The 20,921-nt window shown below is 41.6% G+C and overlaps 1 protein-coding gene across 2 annotated transcripts in view; it reads right to left on the reverse strand.

Annotated features, from left to right (window-relative positions):
• LOC110527714 (copine-5) overlaps positions 1 to 20,921 on the reverse strand; it is a 195,640-nt gene that overhangs the window by 173,783 nt on the left and 936 nt on the right. The window lies entirely within an intron of this gene.

Raw genomic sequence — 20,921 nt, forward strand, 5'->3', positions numbered from 1 at the left:
GAACATGTGAACTTTAATGTGTCTTAATAACAAACTTGTATGCCATCTGTAAATACAAACAACATTGTTAAATTGTGAGCCTAGTTGGTTTAGCCACAGAAAAAGCCAGCAACCTTCCTGCTAGCCATGATTGGCTAAGATAATGAGTGGGCTGGACATGCCAAAAGATGAGTTCAGATCGGTCTGCCATATAGCACACTTCTGTCTATTTGAGCTGGTGTAGGTAATCCTGTCTAATGCTCCTTTAAAAAAATATATTGCTTAGTAGAACTGCAGAAGTGTTGCTCTCCACTTTCTGTAGGACCGAGTTTTGACAGCTAAGGAGATGGAGAAAACACCTGTCTCTGGATTACATCTTCAAACTAAGTGCAACCATGGCATCCCTGTCAGGGAGAAGCATCCAACCATGATGTATACGGATGGGTAAGATATTCAGATATTACACGTTTCTAATTTTGACAAAGACGTTTTCATGTCAAGTTAAAGTGTACTGTTAGCTAGGTAGCTAACGCTAGCTGTCTGTCTCGCTAGCTATTGTTACGTGAATTATCTTATTATTCATATCGCAGAGCCATTTGCTTGGCTAGTTATAGCCTAATGTTAGCTAGCTAACATTGAACCTGGTTGGTTAGCTACCTGCAGATTCATGCAAGGTAGTAATATCATGAGTTGGGAGTATGGTTCATTGTTTAGCTAGCTAGCTACATGTCTTAACAAAAGACTCCACGATGCAAGTGTGAACGATGCTGAATGGGTTTAGACAAAGAAGAGCTTTCCAGTAGGTACCAAAATATTCAAAGGCCATTTCCTCAACAGTAAGGTTACAAGTTTATCAACTTTCAAAGCATAATTACTTTCCCATTGTTCCTCAGATGCAGTATATTATACACAGGTTATAGAGCAAATTACGTAATTATCACAACACAGGTTGTAATATGGCTTCTTTTTGGGCTTCCCCAGTGATTTTACCCCCTCACGGCTACTGGTTGCTGGTAACGGAGAGAGGGGTATGAGACACTGGAGCAATGATGATTAATGATCAACATGCACGTGATTAATACATTTCATACATTTATTAAAAACATTATTTCCCAATTTATTTACTAATCTCCTATAGCTTGTTATTTATTGCCAGTTAACAGCCACATCTGTACTGAAATTCATAAGCTAACAAACAAGGTGGTACTGTCCAGGCAATCAACCTGCTGCCAGTCAAGTCAATGGCAATGCAGACATGAAGATGACTAGATTCAGCAAACCTCTAACTCCATAATAATAATAATAATAATAATAATAAGATGTGAATGTGGAAAATGAAATATAATTAGTTAACTAATTTAGCCAGTTTTTAGCCAGTTTTTCCCATTGACTTTGCTTTCACTCTGGTTGGCATGCTAACCGATTATAGCATGTGCCCCACCATGGATATTTTCGTCAGTTAAACATGACAAACTGAACACAGTATCATGATCATATATTGTAGTGAGTAAACATTTGCGACTTGAATGGCCAACATTTCACTCCAAAACAGAAATTGATTTTCTCTACAACGGTCACCACGTTTTCCAAAACGTTTTAGAACGCCAGACTGATCACATTACCAATATCTGTGCTCTGAAACACACACCACTGCCTATCACAGATGCATGTACATCAGGGGAGGCTCCTCAGAGGAGGAAGGTGAGAGTCATCCTCAGTCAATTTCATTAAAAAAAATATATATATTTTTTAAAGTTATCCTTTTTAGATAAAACTATACTAAATACAATCACGTCACCAAATAATTTATTAAATGTAACTATTTTGAAATGAATATATACAGTAGCCTCAACAGCACCATGGTGCAGCAGGAAGACAGCTAGCCTCCGTCCTCCTCTGGCTACATTGACTTCAATACAAAAACCTAGGAGGCTCATGGTTCTCACCCCTTTCCATAGACTTAATTTACACAGTAATTATGACAACTCCGGAGGACAGTCCTCCAACCTATCAGAGCTCTGGCAGCATGAACTGACATGCTGTCCACCCAATCAAAGGATCGGAGAATGAATCTACAGCAGTACTGAAAGCATAAGCTACAGCTAGCACTGCAGTGCAGTGCATAAAATGTGGCGAGTAGTTGACTCAAAGAGAGAGAAAGACAATAGTTGAACAGTTGAACAAATTAATTTCTTCCAAAATGAAGTAGAAGCAAGAGAAAGATATTGTACAAAAAAGAAAGCCCTTTCAGTTTAACTTACTTAGTAGGTAAATGCAGCTAGCTAGTTTAGCCTACTCAAACACCCTGCTCAAAGAGAGGGATGCTATGTTACCTAGCTGGCTATGACTATCAAACACAACACTGGAACTCTTCCAAGTCAAGGTAAGCTTTTGGTTTGACTAATTTATTGCCACCTGAGCCCGCCGGTGTAAGTGCTAAAGTGCTTACTGACTGTACACTGTAACATTACTGCATGATTGTAGTTGGTTTACTAACAAGTTAGTTATATTATCTGTGTTGACTATGACTTTACTTTAGCTGGTATGGTGAAAAAAATGTAGGCTGTGTGTAGCGGTTATGATATGGTTTTGAAAGATATTTTTATGTGTTGTGATGTGTTGTGAATTGAAGTCCACAAGCAAAGGGAAAACGTGAGATGAGGAGAGCTCATACATGCGAGAAGGAAAAAAAGATGGCTGCTATGAAAGTGAACACGTGATCAGGGGTGTATTAATTCCACAGAATCTATTTAAAAATGTTTCTTAAATGGAAGCAAACAGAACAAAACGGGGACATACCTGAATTTGTCCAAAATAAACTCTTGTTTGCAACTGTTGGACTAATGATTACACCCTATATCAGCTAGATACAAGCAAGAGTGTGCAAGGTGGTATTGAATGTGTCACTGTCTGTCCATGTCACCTCAAATTTTTCACTCGACCTGTGGCACCTACATTGTAAACTTTCATTCATAGGCTAGGTTGTAGCAACCTCATGATGGGTATAGGGAAAATGTGAGTATCATGTAGTAGCCTAAACCTATCACTGTTAAATTGAACTGGGTGAATGGAATATGAATGATTGTCATCCAATATACTGTAATAGAAATAAAGCCATGCTCGTGAAAAAAAGTAAATCCTCCCTCATCTTAAACTGCACCGACCGCAACTGAGTGTACAAAACATTAAGGACACCTGCTCTTTCCATGACATAGGTCAATACAGGTGAAAGCTATGATCCCTTATTGATGTCACTTCTTAAATCGAATTCAATCAGTGTAGATGAAGGGGAGGAGACAGGTTAAAGGATCTGCCCGTTTGATTCAATATTTGCCTAAAATGACATACCCAAATCTAACTGCCTGTAGCTCAGGACCAGAAGCAAGGATATGCATATTCTTAATACCATCTGAAAGGAAACACTTTGCAGTTTGTGGAAATGTGAAATGAACGTAGGAGAATATAACATATTAGATCGGGTAAAAAAATAATACAAAGAAAAAAACTACCGTTTTTTTGCACCATCATCTTTGAAATGCAAGAGAAAGGCCATAATATATTATTCCAGCCCAGGCGTAATTTAGATTTTGGCCACTACATGGCAGCAGTGTATGTGCACAGTTTTAGACTGATCCAATGAACCATTGTATTTCTGTAAAACATTGTGTATCAAGACTGCCCAAATGTGGTTAATTGGTTTGTTAATAACTTTTCAAAGTTCATAACTGTGCACTCTCCTCAAACAATAGCATGGTATTATTTCATTGTAATAGCTACTGTAAATTGGACAGTGCAGTTAGATTAACAAGAATTTAAGCTTTCTGCCAATATCAGATACGTCTATGACCTGAGAAATGTTCTTGTTACTTACAACGTCATGCTAATTAACTCAACCGTCTCGTGGGTGGGACACCAATCTGTAGAGATCCTTAAGATTAAAGAATGATTTTCAAACCTTTGAGACAATTGAGACATGGATTGTGTATGTGCCATTCAGAGAGTGAATGGGCAACCTCAAACTAGAAAGTGCCTTTGAACGAGGTATGGTAGTAGGTGTCTGGCGCACCGGTTTGTGCCAAGAACTACAACGGTTCTGGGTTTTTCAACAGTATCTTGTGTGTATCAAGAATGGTCCACCACCCAAAGGACATCCATCCAACTTGATACAACTGTGGGAAGCATTGGAGTCAACATGGGCCAGCATTCCTTCGGAACAATTTCGACACCTTGTACAGTTCACTTTGTAGAGTACATCGACACCCAGAGTAACAGTGTCTTTACGACAGAAGGCAACTTTCATTTGTGGCTTCACACATCAGCACATTTTCTCACTAGACAGCTGTCCACCCAGTTAGCTCCAAAACTGGCTGAGTCTGACATGGAAATAGACTGACTAAAACAGATCTTGTCAGTCTTGTCTATTGCACCTCTAACACCCCCCACCCCCCCACTACATAAATATAACTTCCTGCCTGCCTGTTGTCATTCTGAGAAACCTCTCTCTCTGTCCTGGGGCGTGTTATGACATTTTGACCAGGCTGCTATTTTTCTCCTTTCTGTCACAAAAATCAATCTCTTTTCGCCTTTTTCCTTCCCCCTTTCTCCCCCGACTCTGGAGTGGAAATGTGTTGTAGGTTGGAACATGGAGCAAGGCAGAGCTTTGTGTTGGTGACCTACAGTATCTCAGAGCTTTGTGTTAGTGGAACACAGTGTTTTTGACCTGACTAGTCTCTGTGTTCCGGGCTGTTGTGGTTGGAACACAGTGGGGCTCATACTTGCGTACATTAGAAAAAGTTTCAGTTTAACCTGGACCTCCGTCTCATAATGCGCATCGGCTAATTTCAATCGTTGATGTAGTTGCAGGTGATCAAACGCTATATGTTAGGTGTCCCAATCAGATAACCTGGCAAACTTAGCCCTGTGCTAACCTGCACACCTGGCTGTGATTATATCCGGTTCAAATTCCATAACAGCCAATTAAAATGCCGTAATAGTTTTTGATCCAACACTTGTTCATGAAAGAAAGAAGTCCAAAGGCAAGTTCTGATAATCAAAGCAACTAGATCACGTGCGTATGACTGACTGGTATTATAGCTCACAGAGTAGAGCACCTAACTCCTCATAATTGTGGCAACGGTTTGAGTTTTCCCCCCTTTGAAATGTAGAATAACATGTATTGTTTTAGTGTGCCGAGAAGGAAGTGCAGCCAACCGTTTGAATGTGAAGATTAAGAATTAATTTAATAAGGCGCTACATCTTTCTTCAGCCTTACAGACAAACACACTGCCGTGGCCTAATAGTCATATTGCGTAGGCTATACTACACGGATGTGTACGCCTAAATGTAGGCCTACAACTTTTTACATTCATTTTTATAATCATTTACTTTGTCACATATGCGTGTGGACCAATAGCGGTAATTTATTCCTCAAATAAAAACCTTTGCCCTGAGGGGAGACGAAATCGGCGACATCATATCTCGACGTCTCTGGGCTTAACGCCTTAGTGGATCACACCACCAACTAGCGATAGCAGTAATGGGTAAATGACAGCCATTTGACATGACCACAAGTGTCTTCAACTTAAAAAATAAATGCTGTATGAATATAAAAGTACATGTTGTATAATCACCCTACATCTTTATTGCTGTGAAAGCACATGAATGTGTGTGAAACGAAAAAAGAGGTGAATTTGTCATGTACGTGAAAAGGTGCCTTATGAATTTAGTAACTAGTAGCCTAGTCAAGGATGAGTCATACAATATTATTGGGACACTACACTTTACAGACCTAGAATTTTGAGTTTTAAAATATCCCTCTGGAGGCCCAATCGGTTGGCATAGGTTGGTGGTTAGAAAGTCAAAGATATGTGATAGGCTGTCATTTGTTACAGGAAGTAATCACTGTCAGCTGGTGAGGTACCATAGGGTTAACGTGTGCTAGGTTATCTTATGGGACAAGCTACAATGTAGCGTTCTATCACGTGCAACTACACCAAAGATTGTAATTGGCTGATGTGCATTTTGAGATGGAGGTCCAGGTTAAACAAACTTTTTCTAATGTTCGCAAGTATGAGCCCCACAGTGTTTGTGACCTGAGGTACCTGGGTTCTGTTCTGGGCTTTAGACTGCAGCTGTTTCTATCGGAGACTGAGACTGACCTGGGGCCAGTAGAACCTGTGTATGACAAGGAGTTTAGGGTCTGACAGTTGTGGAGATGATACAAGCTTCTTCCTAGCCTGTTCTCAGATCTGTTTTCCAATTCCAATCACATCTTGGACCAGGTTAGCGTCTTCCGTACAGTCCTGCCAAATGCGGATGGATCTGAACAGCTGTGTTTGAGATTATTACCACGTCTGTCTGCTGGCTTTCTCGCTTAACATATTCTCTACCCTCTAAATATTAATATTGAATATTCATGCACTTCATAAACGTCTACAGTCAATCCATCCATCTATCCCTCCATAGTGTAAAGAAGTACAGTAAGTGTACAGCAGCCAAGGACACACACCCTTTTTGAAGGTGAGTGGGAGCTACAGTAGCTACATTATGTCTAGTCTCCAGGATTTAATACCTCATGATGTGCTGCTGTCCAATCTGCCCCAGATCAGTGACGAACCATCAGATATAGGATGTGCCCGAAATGGCACCCTATTCCCTATATAGTGCACTACTTTACAGTATAAAGTAGTGCACTGTAAAAGGAATAGGAACTCAACCATCAGATATAGATAGAGAGTGTCTGGTTTCATATGGCACCATGCATACAACTTTCTGCTAATTTAAAGTGGAGACTCAGGGATTTATATCTAAATATATTGAGTACAGTATAGTGGAAATGTTACTGTGTGATGGTACCAACCCAGAAGTATCTTTCTCTCTCACTCTCTCACCGTACCTCCATCCACTCTCTCTTTATCTCCCTCCTTTCATCTCTTAGATGTAAAGTAACTAAAATAGATGTGTTTCTCAGTTTCAGGACCCTGAGGGCTCTAAGTACTGTAGTAACAGTAATAACAGATTACAGAAGCAGCACTTCCCATTTGTCTCTGTCACACCGTACTACTAGCTTTGTTATTTCCTTTTTTTTAAAGCCAATTTTCTATTTGTTTTGTCATTTTTACAGGTACAATATCCATTTCAATGTATATATTCAGTTTGTGTAAAAAGTACCCATGTGCTACACTGAACTACATTCTCAAGAGGAGCAGTCATTCAACAAACACACAGGAAGTGCAGCATGATGTACAGTGCCTTGCGAAAGTATTCGGCCCCCTTGAACTTTGTGACCTTTTGCCACATTTCAGGCTTCAAACATAAAGATATAAAACTGTATTTTTTTGTGAAGAATCAACAACAAGTGGGACACAATCATGAAGTGGAACGACATTTATTGGATATTTAAAACTTTTTTAACAAATCAAAAACTGAAAAATTGGGCGTGCAAAATTTACTTTCAGTGCAGCAAACTCTCTCCAGAAGTTCAGTGAGGATCTCTGAATGATCCAATGTTGACCTAAATGACTAATGATGATAAATGCACCTGCACTGTGATAGTCTCAGAGGTCCGTTAAAAGCGCAGAGAGCATCATGAAGAACAAGGAACACACCAGGCAGGTCCGAGATACTGTTGTGAAGAAGTTTAAAGCCGGATTTGGATACAAAAACATTTCCCAAGCTTTAAACATCCCAAGGAGCATTGTGCAAGCGATAATATTGAAATGGAAGGAGTATCAGACCACTGCAAATCTACCAAGACCTGGCCGTCCCTCTAAACTTTCAGCTCATACAAGGAGAAGACTGATCAGAGATGCAGCCAAGAGGCCCATGATCACTCTGGATGAACTGCAGAGATCTACAGCTGAGGTGGGAGACTCTGTCCATAGGACAACAATCAGTCGTATATTGCACAAATCTGGCCTTTATGGAAGAGTGGCAAGAAGAAAGCCATTTCTTAAAGATATCCATAAAAAGTGTTGTTTAAAGTTTGCCACAAGCCACCTGGGAGACACACCAAACATGTGGAAGAAGGTGCTCTGGTCAGATGAAACCAAAATTGAACTTTTTAGCAACAATGCAAAATGTTATGTTTGGCGTAAAAGCAACACAGCTCATCACCCTGAACACACCATCCACACTGTCATACATGGTGGTGGCAGCATCATGGTTTGGGCCTGCTTTTCTTCAGCAGGGACAGGGAAGATGGTTAAAATTGATGGGAAGATGGATGGAGCCAAATACAGGACCATTCTGGAAGAAAACCTGATGGAGTCTGCAAAAGACCTGAGACTGGGACGGAGATTTGTCTTCCAACAAGACAATGATCCAAAACATAAAGCAAAATCTACAATGGAATGGTTAAAAAATAAACATATCCAGGTGTTAGAATGGCCAAGTCAAAGTCCAGACCTGAATCCAATCGAGAATCTGTGGAAAGAACTGAAAACTGCTGTTCACAAATGCTCTCCATCCAACCTCACTGAGCTCGAGCTGTTTTGCAAGGAGGAATGGGAAAAAATGTCAGTCTCTCGATGTGCAAAACTGATAGAGACATACCCCAAGCGACTTACAGCTGTAATCGCAGCAAAAGGTGGCGCTACAAAGTATTAACTTAAGGGGGCTGAATAATTTTGCACGTCCAATTTTTCAGTTTTTGATTTGTTAAAAAAGTTTGAAATATCCAATAAATGTCGTTCCACTTCATGATTGTGTCCCACTTGTTGTTGATTCTTCACAAAAAAATACAGTTTTATATCTTTATGTTTGAAGCCTGAAATGTGGCAAAAGGTCGCAAAGTTCAAGGGGGCCGAATACTTTCTCAAGGCACTGTAAATGACCCAACCATTCATCAACCAGTTACAATGGTTCACCAATTAAGACTATTTAATTGTACTTACAGTGCCTTCAGAAAGTAGTCAGACCCCTTGACTTTTTCCACATTTTGTTACATAAGCCTTATTCTAAAATGTATTAAATATAATTTTAATTCTACACACAATACCCCCTAATGATAAACCGAAAACAGGTTTTAATACATTTTAACAAATATATATATAAAAGAAAAAAACTGAAATACCTTATTTACATAAGTATTCAGACCCTTTGCTATGAGGCTCGAAATTGAGCTCCGGTGCATCCTGTTTCCATTGATCATGTTTCTACAACTTGATTGGACTCAACCTGTGCTAAATTAAATTGATTGGACATGATTTGTAAAAAGGCACACACCTGTCTATATAAGGTCCCACAGTTGACACAGCATGTCGGAGAAAAAAACAGGCCATGAGGTCGAAGGACAGGATTGTGTCGAGGCACAGATCTGGGGAAGGGTACCAAAACATTTCTGCAGCATTGAAGGTCCCCAAGAACACAGTGGCCTGCATCATTCTTAATTGGAAGAAGTTTGGAACCAGCAAGACTCTTCGTAGAGCTGGCCGCCCGGCCAAACTGAGCAATCGGGGGAGAAGATCCTTGGTCAGGGAGGTGACCAAGAACCCGAAGGTCAGTCTGACAGAGATCTAGGCTTCCTCTGTGGAGATGGGAGAACCTTTCAAAAGGACAACCATCTCTGCAGCACTCCACCAATCAGGCCTTTACGGTAGAGTGGTCAGACTGAAGCCACTCCTCAGTAAAAGGCACATGACATCCTGCTTGGAGTTTGCCAAAAGACACCTAAAGACTCTCAGACCATGAGAAACAAGATTCTCTGGTCTGATGAAACCAATATTGAACTCTTTGGCCTGAATGCCAAGCGTCACGTCTGGAGGAAACCTGGCACCATCCCTACAGTGAAGCATGGTGGTGGCAGCGTCATGATGTGGGGATGTTTTTCAGCAGCAGGGACTGGGAGACTAGTCAGGATCAAGGCAAATTTGAACGGAACAAAGTACAGAGAGATCCTTGATAAAGAGCACTCTGGAGCACTCAGGGCCTCACACTGATGCAAAGGTTCACCTTCCAACAGGACAGTGACCCTAAGCACACAGCCAAGACAACGCAGGAGTGGCTTCGAGACAAGTCTCTGAATGTCCTTGAAATGCCACGCCAGAGCCCAGACTTGAATTCGATCGAACATCTCTGAAAAGACCTGAACATAGCTGTGTGCAGCAGTGTTCCCCAGCCAAGAGTGTGCAAAGCTGTCATCAAGGCAAAGAGTGGCTACTTTGAAGAGTCTCAAATATATTTTCATCTGTTTAACACTTTGTTGGTTACTACATGATTCCATATGTGTTATTTCATAGTGTTGATGTCTTCACTATTATTCTACAAATGTAGAAAATAATACAATAAAGAAAAACCCTTGAATGAGTAGGTGTGTCCAAACTTTTCACTGGTACTGTATGTGATGTAAAAAAATAATACTCAGGAGGCTATCAAACCTTTACTCACAAAAGCTGTCTTCTGCAAAAATACATTATTGTATATAAATATTATAGGATGTTCTAAAATCAACATTCTATATTCCATCCCACATGTACCACCCATTATGATAACCAGACATTTTCAACAGGCCCGGTAGTTTACTCCCTTTGGTAGTCTCTGACAGTATGTATCAGCACTGAATGGTTATGATTACTGTGTGTGTGTGTGTGTGTGTGTGTGTGTGTGTGTGTGTGTGTGTGTGTGTGTGTGTGTGTGTGTGTGTGTGTGTGTGTGTGTGTGTGTTTGTGTGTGTGTGTGTACCGTGTGGTGTCAGGGGAGAAAATATACTGTTACAATATAGATTAGAACCCTGCCAGTAATACATCCTGAATGTATTTTATTCACTGCCATTTCATTCACAGCCTTAACAAAAGCCATTAAGATAGATTTGTAATGCCTTGAAATATTAAACGGTTGGATGTGGACGTACTTGAGAAGTGTGACAGATTGATGTATGATGTCTGTATAGTTTTGGAAGGCCAGGTTGATGCAATGTGTCATTTGGTGTCACAGACATGGAGAAATTCTATTCAAAGATTAATTGTTTTGCACCATAAATGGCAGTTGACAGCTTCACCCCCATAGGAGAGGTCACGGGTCATGAGAGCCCCATCAATGCCATCTACACCAACTCAAGACACATCTTCACCACTTCCAGGTGTGACAATATTATACCACAGACACAGGCACACACACACACACTAGTGATAGGTGGGTTGACCCACAACCGCAGTCCCCTTGGTTATATCTGTGGGGCAGGTGGATTTAGGGTCATGAAATATTGTGTGGATGAAGGGCGGGTGTTTGGCGGGCGGGTTAAATAAAGAGAAAACAATCCATTAAAAATCTATGAATGTATAATTCTTGTGCAATTGATCTATATGCTACATTGAGGTTTTTGTTTCAAAATGTGTACCTGCAAATAGTGTGTAAGCCTAAACTTCAGGGCCTCCTAACTGTACGCTTGGCAAATACACGCCAATCTGCAGGCTTTTGGGAACTTGGGCAGCAAAAGTCCTTGATGATCCAGTGAGGCAAAAAGGACAATGTCGGAGTTGAATTCAATAAGAGAAAAGGCTATGAAATGGACAGTTGAAAATAAAGTGAAGGGAGGGCCAGAACAGTAATGTTTGGGAAAGATTTTGTGAAATGGTAAAAGAGGATGATATCATTGTCGACTATGGTATGTGTGACGCTATACAAATTAGAGAGTCACAAGACTGGGACTTCAAATATGGCACATCAAGAAAACTCCAGTCTGTTCAGATGGGTTAAATCGAATAATGACCTAACTGAAATCTGGACACTGACTGTAGGTCTATAACCTTTTCACATAGCCTAATATTATATGAACTATTATTAATTAAGCATTTCTTGCAGTAGAACGATAAACCCCTTGTACATTTCTGCTCGGGAACAGTAATGGAGAATACTACTTGCCAATGTTCAATCTTTAATTTACCACCTTGATGACTTCAGAGCGAGGATCTCCTTCCAGAGGAACATCAGATCCGGCAACATACTCTGTTTTTCTGAGACTTGGCTTTCTTCCATCACCCAGATGGATTATATACAACCGGAAGGATTTAACAGTTTTTTGAGCGGATAGGAAGCGGGCTCCTATCTTGCGAGTTTCTGCTCCGCCGACTTGGAATACTTGGTCATAAAACGTCTTCCTTTTTAACTTCCGAAAGAGTTAACCGGGATTATCGCCATGGCTGTGCACATCCCGCACCAAGCCGACAACAAAAAGGCTCTCAAAGAGAGAGGACCCTGAACAAACTGGAGACTGGATTCCCGGAGGCAGCGTTCATTGTTGCGGGGTGTTTAAACAAAAGTAATTTGAGATCCGTGCTCCCAAATTATTACCAACTCATTGACTGTCTAACGCTCAGAAATTCTACTCTTGACCACTGCTACACGCCTTTTAAACACGGGTATAAGGCCCTCTCCCGTCCTCCTTTCGGAAAATCCGACCATGACTCCATCTTGATTCTCACTGCCTACAAACAAAGACTCAAGAGGGAACCTCTGGTGATCAGGTCTGTACAGTGTTGGTCCGACCAATCAGAATTCAAGATTGGAATATACATTTCAAGATTGGAATATGTTCCGGGTTGCCTCTGGAGATAATGTCAATGAATATGTTGACTCACAATCGCCATTGCACTGTACACTGCCCGTACCCACCTGGACAAAAGGAATGCATACAGTATGTGAGAATGCTGGTCATCGACTACAGCTCAGCCTTCAGTACCATAGTGCCCTATAAGCTCATAACAAAGCTCACAGCCCTGGGTCTGAACTCCTCCCTATGTAACTGGGTCCTAGACTTCCTGACGAGCCGCCCCCAGGTGGTGAAGGTAGGCAACATAAAAGGAGCATAAAAGAAGCATCCATTACAAAATACAAATCCAAACATAAAAACATGGTAGTGAAAAATGGGTTGACAAAATATGAGAAGTGGATGCTATCCATTCCCTATTTCTCTTATTTTCATTACCATTTCAGAACATTATCTCCTCGACACTGATCCTCAACATGGGGGCCCCACAAGGGTGCATCCTAAGTCCCCTCCTGTATTCTCTGTATACCCATGACTGCATGGCCTCACACAGTTCCAACTCCATCATCAAGTTCACTGATGACATGATAATATTAGACCTGATCACCAGCAACAATGAGACAGCCCACAGGGAGGATGTAGACACTCTGACGGCGTGGTGCCAAGTAAACAACCTCTCCCTCAATGTTAGCAAAATAAAGGCGCTGATTATGGACTTCAGGAGGAACCAGGCTGGACACGACCCCATCCTCATCAACGGGGCCCCGTGGAGAAGTCAATATCTTCAAATTCCTCGGCGTACACATCTCAGAGAAGCTGAAATGGTCTAATTACGGACATGGACATCATAGTGAAGAAGGCACGACAGCGACTCTTTAACCTCAGTATGCTAAAGAACTTCCCTCACAGTGTTCTACTGGAGCAACATCGAGAGCAGACTGTCGAGCTATATCAAAGCCTGGTACAGCAGGCTGTGATGTACCACGGACCTCAAGGCTCTTCAGAGATTTATACGTGCAGCCGAAAGCACCATTTGGGTGCCCTACAGGACACCTACAACACCAGGTATCACAAGAAGGCCAAGAAGATCATCAGGGACCCCAGCCACCCTAGCCATGCCCTGTTCTCCCCGCTTCAATCACTCAGATGCGGCAGTGCAGGAACATCACGGCAAAAACTGAAAGACTGGCCAATAGTTTCTACCCTCAGACCATCAGGCAGCTAAATAGCCACCACTAATCAGCTACCTGCTCCCCCCGCTATTCCCTCCCATGGATATGTCCACCAGAGCTGTTGCTAGAGAATTTAATGTTCATTTCTCTACAATAAGCTTCCTCCAATGTATTTTTTAGAGAATTTGGCAGTACGTCCAACTAGCCTCACAAGAGTGCACAACAACAACAACATTTTATCACGGCAACCAACTGGTCTGATACATTCACCTCTGCAGGTAAATAATGTACTTACAGTCAGTAATCTTGCTCTGATTTGTCATCCTGAGAGTCCCAGAGATAAAAATGTAGCATAGTTTTGTTTGATAAAATCTATTTTTATATTCAAATGTAGGAGCTGGGTTCTACAGTTTGTGAACCCCTACTGTGTCTGGCACCACACCCACCCCGCCCGGCCATCTAGTCGTGTGAAAGTTATTGTATAAGCTAATGATCCATCATGTACGACATTCCTGGGAGTGTGTAAACTTACACAAATTATATGGTAATACAAAATGTATGTTCCCTGTAGTTATGTACTTGAAAATGTATCAATTTACCAATTTGCCAGATTTGGGCAGACTTCATACAAAATACTGTGCAGTATTGCAATGCTTCCCTGAATCCAGCTGAACCTTTGCACGCACACGCACACGCACACACACACACACACACACACACACACACACACACACACACACACACACACACACACACACACACACACACACCAAAATATAAATTGCTCCCAAACTGCAACATTATTTTATGGCCTTTCTCTTGCATTTCAAAGATGATGGAATAAATAAGTAAATAGAAAACGCATGTTTTTTTTCTTTGATTTATCTTTTACCAGATCTAATGTGTTATATTCACCTACATTATTTTCACATTTCCACAAACGTCAACGTTTCAAATGGTATCAAGAATGTGCATATCCTTGCTTCAGGTACTGAGCTACAGGCAGTTATCTATGGGTATGTCATTTTAGGCGAAATTGGAAAAAAAAGGGTCCAATCCTTAAGAGGTTGCATAGTTTGAAGCATTCATCGATTTATGATATCATTCTGGTGAGCAACAGTTAATTTAGTCTTCTATAGCAGTAACGACAGAAGAGAAGCTGCATGTGCCTAATTATAGACGAGTTCACTAGCAAATTGCCTACCAAAATGTCAGAAATCAAAACACCTAAATTAGGCTTTACATTTTTTTTTTATCCTGCACCCCCTGTCAGAAACTCGTTCTGACATCTCTGACTGCAGCCTACGGAGCATTTTCAATCAACTCATTTGTGGGTTAAGGTCGGGTGCGGGCCTCAGACATTCATTTTATCACATATAGTCTGGTGGTTGAGGATGGGTTATTAGCAATTGCGGGGCGGGTGAACAAACAGCTGACCCGCGCATCACTTACACACACGCACACACACACGCGCACACACACACACACGCACACACACACGTTTTCCCATATCCTCATCTTTCTGGAACACTCTCTGAAAGCCAATGGAATCAAACCTCTCAAAAGAGATGAGTCACCCCAGCAGTACAATACAATGGGACAAGGAAAGGTGCCACTGCATCTGAATCAAATTACAGCGTTTAGCTGAATGATCGAGCCAAAATTGCACATCCTCAAGCATAATGAGACCCAATTGCACCCCCTCTACCTCTCCATAACTCTCTTTGTTAAACATAGGTGTTAAGAAGCACTCAGCCAAATGGATTAAGTCTTGATTTAGTCAGTGGACTCACTCCATTTGGCTGAGTGCTTCTTAACACCTACATTTAACAAAAGAGAGTTATGGAGAGGTAGAGGGGCCGCCCACCCACACTTGAAAGAGTGCGTTTTTAAGTGTGACCCCCACTGGGCACAGACATCAATTCAACATATATTCCACGTTGGTTTAACGTAAATTCAATGAATTGCTGTGGAAACGATATTGTTTCAACCAGTGTGTGCCCAGTGGGGTGCAATTTTGTCTTATTCTGCTTGATGTTGCGCAATTTTGACTCAATCATTCAGCTAAATGCTGTAATTTGATTTAGTCAGTGGACTCACTCCGTAGGGAGGTAAGTCCACATTGAATTTACCAAGCCGTCACTGCTGACACTCACGATGTACCGGTAGGTCGGTAGGAAATAAAGACTGCAGGCTTCACATTCACGCTCAGCACAGCAGCTGGTTTTCAGCTCATGTTCCAAGTTGTATTAGTCGTGTGTACACGATTTGCATGGTATACGTCGTTCAACAAAACGCTTACTTGTAGATTCCTTTCTCGACAATGCAAGAACACCAAGAAATAATAAAAAATAAGAATACAAAACAAAGTAAATAGCAGTAGAATAGAATAAACATTTAAGCATAAGTATAATACAGGAAGGCACAATTTATGGTCCAATATTTACACGTGTATTGGGGAAGGGGGGGCAAGTGTATTAATTGAGCAGTATAATAGGAGTCTGGCAGCAGCAGTTGTGATGTGTGTGTGTGTGTGTGTGTGTGTGTGTGTGTGTGTGTGTGTGTGTGTGTGTGTGTGTGTGTGTGTGTAGTGTGTGTGTGTGTGTAGCATGAATGTATATGTGTGTTTGTGTATGTCTGTGTGGGTGTGTGCATGAATGAGTGCATATTTGTTAAGGTGTGGACAATCAAAGCAGGTGGTCAGTCCAGTCCAAGTGTTCAGCAGTCTGATGGCTTGTAGATACCAAAAGGCTCAGAGACCGTTTCTATCAGAACTCATGCTCTGATACCATCTGCACAACAGTAAGGGAGAGAACAGCTTGTGGCTAGGGTGTGTGGGGTCCTTGATACAGCCTTCCTCAGGCACTGTTTCGAGTAGATGTCCTGGATGGGTGGGAGCACATGATGTACTGAGCCATTTTTTTTTGCAGACAAATGAGTCGAAACCCCGTCCTTGTGGGTATTACTGCACTATGTGGGTATTACAGCACTTGCTACAATCAACGAAAAAGTACAATCCCACTCGCTCGAATGCCAAAACCAAACAAACACGTGAAGGAGATGCAGTTTTACATATGAATGTATATGGTTTCTTCTTTGTGGATGTACAGTTGAAGTCGGAAGTTTACATACACTTAGGTTGGATTCATTGAAACTCGTTTTTCAACCACTCCACAAATTTCTTGTTAACAAACTAGTTTTGGCAAGTCGGTTAGGACATCTGCTTGTGCATGACAAGTAATTTTTCCAACAATTGTTTACAGACAGATTATTTAACTTAATTCACTGCATCACAATTCCAGTGGGTCAAGTTGAATGTGCCTTTAAACAGCTTAGAAAATTCCAGAAAACAACGTCATGGCTTTAGAAGCTTATGATAGGCTTATTGACATCATTTGAGTCAATTGGAGGTGTACCTGTGGATGTATTTCAAGGCCTACCTTCAAACTCAGTGCCTCTTTGCTTGACATCATGGGAAAATCAAAAGAAATCAGCCAAGACCTCAGAAAAATAATTGTAGACCTCCACAAGTTTGGCTGATCCTTGGGAGCAATTTCCAAACGCCTGAAGGTACCACGTTCATCTGTACAAACAATAATACGCAAATATAAACACCATGGGACCATGCAGCCGTCATACCGCGCAGGAAGGAGACGTGTTCTGTCTCCTGGAGATGAAGGTACCTTGGTGCGAAAAGTGCAAATCAATCCCAGAACAACAGCGAAGGGATTCACCTTGTGAAGATGCTGGAGGAAACAGGTACAAAAGTATCTATATCCACAGTAAAACGAGTCCTATATCGACATAACCTGAAAGGCTGCTCAGCAAGGAAGAAGCCACTGCTCAAAAACCGCCACAAAAAAGCCAGTCTACGGTTTGCAACTGCACATGGGGACAAAGATTGTACTTTTTGGAGAAATGTGCTCTGGTCTGACGAAACAAAAATCAAACTGTTTGGCCGTAATGACCATTGTTATGTTTGGAGGAAAAAGGGGGAGGCTTGCAAGCCGAAGAACACCATCCCAACCATAAAGCACGGGGGTGGCAGCATCATGTTGTGGGGGTGCTTTGCTGCAAGAGGGATTGGTGCACTTCACAAAATAGATGGCATCACGAGGGAGGAAAATTATGGGGATATATCAAGACATCAGTCAGGAAGTTAAAGCTTGGTCTTCCAAATGGACAATGACCCCAAGCATACTTCCAAAGTTGTGGCAAAATGGCTTAAGGACAACAAAGTCAAGGTATTGGAATGGCCATCACAAAGTCTTGACCTCAATCCCATAGAAAACTTGTGGGCAGAACTGAAAAGTATGTGTGAGCAAGGAGACCTACAAACCTGACTCAGTTACACAAGCTCTGTCAGAAGGAATGGCCCAAAAGCTTGTGGAAGGCTATCCGAAACGTTTGACCCACGCTAAACAATTTAAATGCAATGCTACCAAATACTAATTGAGTTTATGTCAACTTGTGATGAAAGAAATAAAACATGTGATGAAAGAAATAAAATATGAAAGATAATTATCTCTAACATTATTCTGACATTTCACATTCTTAAAATAAAGTGGTGATCCTAACTGACCTAAGAATTCTTACTAGAACTAATGTCAGGAATTGTGAAAAACTGAGTATAAATGTATTTGGCTAAGGTGTATGTAAACTTCTGACTTCAACTGTACATAGTAGCTCCCCAGCGCCAACACTTGGTTTGGAATGTAAATACATTCTAGCATGCCTAGTAGCTAACGTTAGCCAGCTGGAACCAGCTAGGCAGCACCAGTTCTCCATATGACGTTGAGAAATAGTGCACTGTATGTAGTTTCGAAGACATCCGGAAATAAGTTAATATGTAAAAACTGTAAAATATAACTATGTTTGTAGATATAGATAACCACATTGTGACTACAACTAAGTTACTAAGTCTTTCACCAAACTGTGTTGTTACTTTAGTGAGTAAAAACTCTCGCATCCGACCTTTTAAAATAGGAAATCTGAGGAAAACGCTTCCGAAATTCTATCAACATCTCCTGTGCTCTTCACAATTGCTCCTTTCCCTTCCGGGGTGGCGACTAGGCCCTCTCCCACCCACCCTTCAGCAAATCAGATCACGCCTCCACATTGCTGCCCCCCCCCCCCCCTCTTTAAGGCAGAAACTTAAAATGGAAGTACCTGTGGTAAGAACTGTTCAGTTCAACGTTGGCCTAACCAATCAGAAATCCATGCTTCAAGATTGTTTTGTTCACGTGGACTAGGAACTGTTTTGGGTTGCCTCTGAGAATAGTATTGGCTTATACACTGACTTGGTGACCGAGTTCATCAGGAAGTGCATAGAGGATTTTGTTGTTCCCACTGTGACTATTGGAACTTATCCAAACCTAAAACTGTGGACAGGTGGCAGCATTCGCACAAAACTGAAAGCGCGAAGCACCGCATTTAACCACAACACAAGCAATATTCCATAATGACAAAGCAAAAACAGTTTTTGGGGGATTTTTCCAACGTATAAAAATGAACAAAATGAAGGAGCTGATCGTGAACTTCAGGGGGCAGAGAGAGCATGCTCCCATCAACAGGGCAGCAGTGGAGAAGGTGAAAAGCGTTAAGTTCCTCGGCGTGCAAATCCCTGACAACCTGAAATGGTCCATTCACACAGACAGTGTGGTGAAGAAGGCACGACAGCACCTCTTCAATCTCAGGGGGCAGAAGAAAAAATCCCACAAACTTCTACAGATGCTTCATTGAGAGCTTCCTGTCGGAATGTATCACAACCTAGTACGGCAATTGCACCGACCGCAACCGCAGGGCTCTCCAGAGGGTGGCGGTGGGGTCAGCCTAATGCATCACCGGGTGCACACTGCCTGCCCTCCAGGACATCTACAGCACCTGGTGTCACAGGAAGGCCAAGCAAATAATCAAGGACCTCAGCCACCCGAGCCACGGTGCAGGTGCATTAAAGCTGGGACCGAGAGACTGAAAAACAGCTTCTATCTCAAGGCCATCAGACTGTTAATTGTCACCACTAGCCGGCCTCCGCCCTGTACACTGCCCTGAACCATAGTCACTGTTACTAGCCGGCTATCACCCAGTACTCTACCCTGCAACTTGTGCCCTAGGTACTGTACATAATTATTGAACACTAATCACTTTAATAATGTTTACGTACTGGTTTGCCCACTTCATATGTATATACTGTATTCTAGTCATCATATATAACTACTGCTGTACACACACTTTATATACATATTTATATTCCGGACTGATTTCTCGTTCTCATATCTCTTAATTTCTTAATTTTTATTTTATGGATTTGTGTGTTTTGTATTGTTAGATATCACTGCACTGTTGGCGCTAGAAACATAAGCATTTTGTAGCACCTGCAATAATATCTGCAAAATATGTGTACTGTACACAACCAATAAAATGTAATTTGATTTTGACACACACACACTGCAAAGTGGACTTAAGCGGACTCTCGAATCACTTAAAGACCCACAGACTCACACTCAAACATACCGTGCACTGCGGGTGCATCAAAGTGCACGTATTCCTGCAACCTGTACTCTACACTGGAGCATCATTCACCACCAACAACAACTAAATAATTAGCCAATACATGGTGACACAGTACAGCCAGCCAATCTATTAAAAGTGATTCATCCAGCTAGGTTCTGGAGAGCGGCTGGATGGAAAGTGGCACTGTAGCACAGTGATAATTACATAACAAACAAAGAGCACATGTCTGTTTAAATGACACATTTTTTTCAATCCAAGTGTAACTTTCCTCAATGAAAGAATTGATCCCTATTTTTTTTTTTAAAGCTGATGTGAAAAAGATAACAGCACTTGCGATAGTGACATCTCAGCTGTAACTTCCTATCCTGTATTATTCAGCCACAGCCTACCTTAGACGAATGCAGATAGCAGTCCCACCCAAAACCCCTCCACTCTCAGTGAGTCTCCCGTATCCATTAGCCTACAAGTCTACACGGAGTATACCAAACATTAGGAACACCTTCCTAATATTGAATTGACTATGTGACACTGCTACAGTGTGCTTGCTAATGATCTCAGTTGATTAATGGTTACCCGAACTATCTGCACTGATCCTATCTTGCACTGACGCTATGCACAATCACAAGACTATACACTGAGTGTACAAAATATTAAGGACACCTTCCTAATACTGAGTTGCCAAGTGACATCAATAAGGGATCTTATCTTTCACCTGGATTCACCTGGCCAGTCATGGGAAGAGCAGGTGTTCTTAATGTTTTGTACACTCATTG

The sequence above is a fragment of the Oncorhynchus mykiss genome, chromosome 7 (assembly GCF_013265735.2).
Source record: "Oncorhynchus mykiss isolate Arlee chromosome 7, USDA_OmykA_1.1, whole genome shotgun sequence".
Classification (NCBI taxonomy): Eukaryota; Metazoa; Chordata; class Actinopteri; order Salmoniformes; family Salmonidae; genus Oncorhynchus; species Oncorhynchus mykiss.